General features: G+C 44.9%; 1 long non-coding RNA gene across 1 annotated transcript in view; it reads right to left on the reverse strand.

Moving 5' to 3' along the window:
- The window catches only part of LOC148164677 (uncharacterized), a 36,295-nt gene extending 29,201 nt beyond the window's left edge, over positions 1–7,094 (reverse strand). The window contains exon 1 of the long non-coding RNA XR_015767850.1: positions 6,925–7,094. This is a non-coding gene — a long non-coding RNA (uncharacterized LOC148164677). The remainder of the gene's footprint in view (positions 1–6,924) is intronic.
- Positions 7,095–7,114: the final 20 nt, after the last annotated feature.

Raw genomic sequence — 7,114 nt, forward strand, 5'->3', positions numbered from 1 at the left:
CCAACGCAGGCTCTACTTTACTGGAGGGCTAAACTAAGCCACCCGCTAAAAACTTCGACCTAACGCTTGAGATTTCTGTCTCTTTCACACCTGTGTTCTGTCAGCTTCTTCGGAGTTGCGTTGTAGTAATGACCCCAAATCTCAATGGTTATCTCAACAAAGGTTTATTTCTCACTCTCATTTCCTGTATTGCACAGGGCATTTGTGGCTCTGCTCCACAGGACCTGCGATGGAGCAGTGCCCCGCTCGGAGACGTGCAGTTCTTGAGCAGGGGAAAAGCAATGACACGGCTGTGCAAGGCACCTCGTGCTCCTGCCTGGAGGTGGCAAATGTCACTTCCATCCATGTCGCACTGGCCAAAGCAAGTCACACAGCCCAGCCCGATCCTGTCCTGGCCCAGGGTGAGTGGAGAGACATCACTTCCTCCAGAAAGGACACCAAAGACAGGTCTGGGGAAGGTAGACTGGATATTTAAAATAATTATCATCTACCACATACCCAGTATTTTTGGAGGATTAAACATTTATTTTCAAGTATTCACAGAGACCCCCCCCCCCCCCCAGCTGTTTTGGTTTATTTTTATAAAAACAGAGCTCCACTTCATGTCTACACTGCTATACAAGTTACAATGCCCTAAATGTTCTTTTTGGTGCTTCCTGAGCCCAGTGGCACCAACTAGAACCTTGGGAGGGCTACTGGACGTACTGAGAAAGTGAACAACTTTCGAGATGAAATGCAAGTAAATATAGTAAGACGAACATCCTATGTTCGTGGAGTGCTGGAGAGGTTGGGAAGGTTCCGTCTTGTGAAGTCCTGTGCATGATTTCAGCATAAAGAATGGAGAGTGGGGAGAAGGAGGGGGGAGGGGGCCAGGATCTTTGTGCCAGGCTTTATGCATGAGGAGCCTGGGATCTAGGGAGCATTAGACATTACTCAGGGTCATCCCAATTAAAATATCAGAGGCAGAATTTATACTTTCATGGTTTCTCTGGCCCCAAAGCCCGTCCTTTTTCTTGTGCCCAATCCTGGCTCCCCAAAGGAAAGAGACCAAGAGAGGGAAGAAAAAAGCAGGAAGAGAGGAAAGCTGAGAGGTAGTAACCACACAGAGATATAGAGGAGGAAAGAAAGGAGACCCCGGGAGAGAGAAAAGGAGAAGGAGAGAAGGCCAGGTAAGGAAAAATGATACTGAAGGAGAAGAATATAGTTGGAGGACCGCCCCTACCCGACTTGAGACTTACTAGAAGCTGCAATCATCAAGACAGTGTGGTGCTGGTAAGAAAACAGACGAACAGATCAATGGAGCAGAGAGCTCACAAGTACACCCACGTAAATATAGTCAGCTGGGCTTGGACAAAGCGGCAAAAGCAATACAGTGGGGAAAAAGAGAGTCTTTTAAAAAAATGGTGCTGGAACAACCCCAGACATCCACATACAAAAATATGAATCTAGGCAGACCTTACACCCTTCACAAAAATTAACTGGAAATGACACAGACCTAAATTAAAATGCAAAGCAATAAAACTCCTATAAGATAACATAGCAGAAAATGCAGACAAGCTTGGGTTTGGCAATTACTTTTTAGATGTGATGCCAAAGGCAATCTTCATGAAAGAAAGAGTTGATAAGGTGGACTTCATTACAATAAAAAATTTCTGGGGTGCCTGGGTGGCTCAGTCAGTTAAGCGTCTGCCTTCGGCTCAGGTCATGATCCCAGGGTCCTGGGATGGACCCCCCATGTCTGGCTCTGTGCTCAGCAGGGAGTCAGTTTGAGGATTCTCTCTTTCCCTCTCCCTCTGCCTAACCCCCCCCAGCTCCCCCCGCTAGCACTGTTGCTCTCTAAAATGAATGAATGAATCTTTAAAAAAACAAACAAACAAAACTCAACAATAAGAGAATAATCAGATTAAAAATGGGGCAAGCAACAGGTACATGAAAAGACGCTCAGCATCACTACTCATAAGGGAAATGCAAATCAAAACCATAATGAGATATCACCTCACATCTGTGAGAGTGGCAACTACCAAAAAGACAAGATGTGGAGAAAAGGGGATACTAGTGCACTCTTGGTGGGAATAAAGTTTGGTATAGCCACTATGGAAAACAGTATGAAGAGTATGGAGGTTCCTCAAAAAATTTAAACATAGAGCTACTGTATGATCCAATAATCCCACTTCTGGGTTTATATCTGAAGGAAATGAAATCGTTATCTAGAAAAGATACCTATACCCTCATGTTCATTGATTGTAGCATTATTTACAAAGTCCAAGACATGGAAACAACCTAGTTCCATTGATAGATGAATGGATAAAGAAAATGTGGTGTGTGGGGTGATATACCTCATATAATATACACCATATAATATACATATGTATACAAATATATATTGGAATACTATTCAGCCATAAAAAAGAAGGCAGTCTTGCTATTGGCAACAACATGGTTGGACCCTGAGGACCCTATGCTAAGCGAAAGAAGGTAGACAAATATTGTATGATCTTATTTATATGTGGAATCTATTTTTTTAGAGAGAGAGCAAGTGAACAAGCAGATGGGGGGGAGGGGAGGGGGAGAGGGAGAGAGAGAGAATCTTAAGCAGGCTCCACATCCAGCACGGACCCCAATGCTGGGCTCGATCTCACCACCCTGAGATCATGACCTGACCTGAAACCAAGAGTTGGATGCTTAACCTACTGAGCAACTCAGGCACCCCTATGAGGAAGCTATTTTTTTAAAAAGCTAAATTCATAGAAACAGAGTAGAATGGTGGTTGCCAGGAGCTGGGGGTGGGGGGAATGAGGAGATGTTGTTCAGAGGGTACAAATTTACAGTTATAAGATGGATAAGTTCTAGGAATCTAATATTCAGCATGGTGATTATAGTTAACAATATTGTATCATATACTTGATAGTTAAGAGAGTAGATCTTAAATATTCTCACTACACACATGCATACACACACAAAATTATAATTATGTGAGATAATAGATGTGTTAACTAACTTTATTGTAATAACAATTTTGCAATATATACACGAATCAAATCATTACATTATATATCTTAAACATGTCAATTATATCTCAATACAGCTGGAAAACAAAATAGGACAAAAAAAAAAAGGGCCACCAAAAGTCATAAGATACCTAGAACTAAACCTAACAAAAGAGACAAAGGATCTGTACTCAGAAAACTAGGGAACACTCATGAAAGAAATTGAGGAAGACACAAAGAAATGGAAAAACATTCCATGTTCATGGATTGGAAGAACAAATATTGTGAAAATGTCTATGCTACCCAGAGCAATCTATACATTCAATGCAATCCCTATCAAAATACCATCAACTTTTTTCACAGAACTGGAACAAATAATCCTAAAATTTATATGGAATCAGAAAAGACCCCGAATAGCCAAAGGAATGTTGAAAAAGAAAACCAAAGCTGGTGGCATCACAATGCTGGACTTCAAGCTCTACTACAAAGCTGTAATCATCAAGACAGTATGGTACTAGTACAAAAAACAGACACATAGATCAATGGAACAGAACAGAGAGCCCAGAAATGGACCCTCAACTCTATGGTCAACTAACCTTCGACAAAGCAGGAAAGAATGTCCATGGAAAAAAGACTGTCTCTTCAATAAATGGTGTTGGGAAAATCAAACAGCCACATACAGAAGAATGAAACTGGGCCATTTTCCTACACTATACATAAAAATAGACTCAAAACCGATGAAGGACCTAACAGTGAGATAGGAATCCATCAAAATCCTAATGGAGAACACAGGCAGCAACCTCTGTGACCTCGGCCGCAGCAACTTCTTGCTAGACATGTCTTCAAATGCAAGGGAAACAAAAGCAAAAATGAACTATTGGGACTTCATCAAGATAAAAAGCTTTTACTCACAGCAAAGGAAACAGTCAACAAAACCAAAAGACAACTGACCAAATGGGAGAATATATTTGCAAATGTCTTAACCAGATAAAGGGCTAGAATCCAGAATCTATAAAGAACTTATCAAACTCAACACCCAAAGAACAAATCATCCAATCAAGAAATGGGCAGAAAACACGAACAGACATTTCTGTAAAGAAGCCATCCAAATGGCCAACAGACACATGAAAAAGTGCTCAATGTCACTTGGCATCAGGGAAATACAAATCAAAACCACAATGAGATACCACCTCACACCAGTCAGAATGGCTAAAATTAACAAGTTAGGAAATAACAAGATGTTGGTGAGGATGTGGAGAAAGGGGAACCCTCTTACACTGTTGGTGGGAATGCAAGCTGGTGCAGCCACTCTGGAAAACAGTATGGAGGTTCCTCAAAAAGCTGAAAATAGAGCTACCCTATGACCCAGCAATTGCACTACTGGGTATTTACCCCAAAGATACAAATGTAGGGATCCGAAGGGTCACATGCACCCCAGTGTTTATAGCAGCAATGTCCACAATAGCCAAACTATGGAAAGAGCCCAGATGTCTACGGACAGATGAACGGATAAAGAAAGGTGGTGTGTGTGTGTATACACACACACACACACAATGGAATACTACTCAGTCATCAAAAAAATGTGAAATCCTGCCATTTGCAATGATGTGGATGGAACTAGAGGATATTATGCTAAGTGAAATAAGTAAATCAAAGAAAGACAATTATATGACCTCACTCATGTACAATTTAAGAAACAAAACAGAGGATCACAGCGGAAGAGAGGAACAAATAAAACAAGACAAAATCAGAGAGGGAGAGAAACCATTAGAGACTCTTAATCATAGGAAACAAACTAAGGGTTGCTAGGGTGGGTTGGGTGGGGGGATGGGGTAACTGGGTGATGGACATTAAGGAAGGCACGTGACATAATGAGCACTAGGTGTTATATAAGGCTGATGAATCACTGATCTCTACCTCTGAAACTAATAATACATTATGTTAATTGAATTTAAATAAAAATTTAAAAAAATGGGCCAAAGCCTTAGCAGACACTTCATTAAAGAAGATATACAGATGGCAAATAAGCATCTGAAAAGATGTTCCACATCATATGTCATTAGGGAACTTCAAATTAAAACAACTAGTACACGCCTACCAGAATGGCTAAAATTCAAAACACAACACGGAGTACTGACAAGGATGTGGAGCAACAGAAACTCTCATTCATTGCTGACTGGTGCAGCTACTTTGGAAGACAGTCTGGTGGTTTCTTACAAAACTCAATATACTTTTACCATAAGATTCAGTAATCAGTCTTCCGTACTGACCCAAAGGAATTGAGTAAAAAGATTAGTGGTTGCCAGGGTTATGGCAGAGGGAGGAAGATTAATAGATGGAGCACAGGGGAATTTTAGGGAGGTGACACTTCTCTGTATGATGCTATTATGGTGGATATATGCCTTTATAGATTTTTTTTAAAGATTTTATTTATTTATTTGAGAGAGAGAGAGAGAGCACATGAGAGGGGGGAGGGTCAGAGGGAGAAGCAGACTCCCCGCCGAGCAGGGAGCCCGATGCAGGACTCGATCCCGGGACTCCAGGATCATGACCTGAGCCGAAGGCAGTCGCTCAATCAACTGAGCCACCCAGGCGCCCTATGCCATTATAGATTTGTCCAAACTCATAAAATGCTCAATACCAAGAATGAACCCTAAGATAAACTATGGTCTTTGGGTAATAATGATGTGTCAGTGTAGGTTCATCAGTTGTAACAAATGTACCACTCTGGTGGGGGGTGCTGATAATGGGGGGAGGCTATGCAGGTGTTGGAGCAGGGAGTGAAAATTTGCGAAATCTCTGTACCTTCTTCCCAATTTTGCTGTGAACCTAAAACTGCTCTAAACAATAAATTCTATTACGTAAATTTTAAAAAATGAAAATAAATAAACTGACCAAAGAAGAAAAGTTAGTAAAAGACCTTCATTGCTGATCTTTGAAGTACACTTCAAGTCGGTTTTGCAGCTCCAGCCTTTGGAAGGTTAAAGAAATGTGGAGAGAGGCCGGCACGCCCCCTACAGGAGGGGAGAGGCGAGAAGCGGGGTGGTTTAGGCTCGGCCTGAGGCTCTTACAGCAGGAATTACCAGGAAGTGCTGAAAAATACCAACGCTCGGGTGGCCTCACACCAGCAGAGGCTTTCCAGTGGCAGAGTCCAGGGAGGGGGAGTTGAAAAGCTCTCGCGTTCATTCAAACGTGCAGCCGGGGCTGAGAATCACCGGGACCGAGCGGCGGCAGGTGGGGGAGGAACTGGGGGTCAGCGTCCGGGAAGAAAAGGGAACTTTCCCGGAGAGGACGCCGCCGCTCCCCGCGCGGTCGCACGGTGGGGTGCTCACGCCAGCCGCGCTTTCCAAGGGCAGGCAGCTTGGGTCAGTGGGTTTCACGTCAAGCACAAGGTCCCAAGGGCAGGTGCGCCAACCACCCGCCCTGGGAGGAGCGAGACTAGGGCCTTGGGTCTGTAGCAACCGCCCGGCCCTGGGTGTGGGCCTAAATCGCGCGCCCCTGGCCTTGCCGCTGCCCCGGGATGCTTTTCACAACCAAGTCCCGGGCGCCGCGTGCGGACTCCGAGTTCGCGCTCTAGTTGACAAGGGCTTGTCACTTTTCCTACTCTATTGCCACCAAGTGGCGATTACACCACTTCGGACCTCCCTTTGGTGACGCGAGGACGAATGGGTGACCACGTCTACTTCGGAGCAAACTTTCTCTACACCTGTTAATTAATGACCTTTAACACTAAAAACAGGCAAGCACACAAATTAGAAAAAAAACAACAAACCCACACAGACACACAGTGCGCGCGCGCGGGTCCGAGAACCAGCTCAGGGAGAGAGAAGTGGAACCAGCACAAGAACCTCGCCAGCGCCAGGTTGGTGGGCTCCCCCTCACCCGCCGCCAGAGCACCCCTCGCGCCCTCTCCGCGCGCCTGCCCGCGGCTCCGCACCTCGCTCGCCTCGCGCTCCTCGCCCACGCTGCCCTCGGAGTCCCGGAACCTGATTTGGCGGCCCGAATACCTTGGGGACCCTGCGGAGGGAGGCCCGATCTCCTCTCCCCCAGCGTCCTCCTCCGGCGCGCACCGGCACACCTGCGACCCCGCGCCCCGCAGCGCCCTGGGAACACCTGTCCGCGGTAGG

This window comes from Eumetopias jubatus, unplaced genomic scaffold (genome assembly GCF_037043125.1).
Source record: "Eumetopias jubatus isolate StellerSeaLion01/CBP00866 unplaced genomic scaffold, mEumJub1_p1.0 scaffold_3, whole genome shotgun sequence".
NCBI lineage: Eukaryota > Metazoa > Chordata > Mammalia > Carnivora > Otariidae > Eumetopias > Eumetopias jubatus.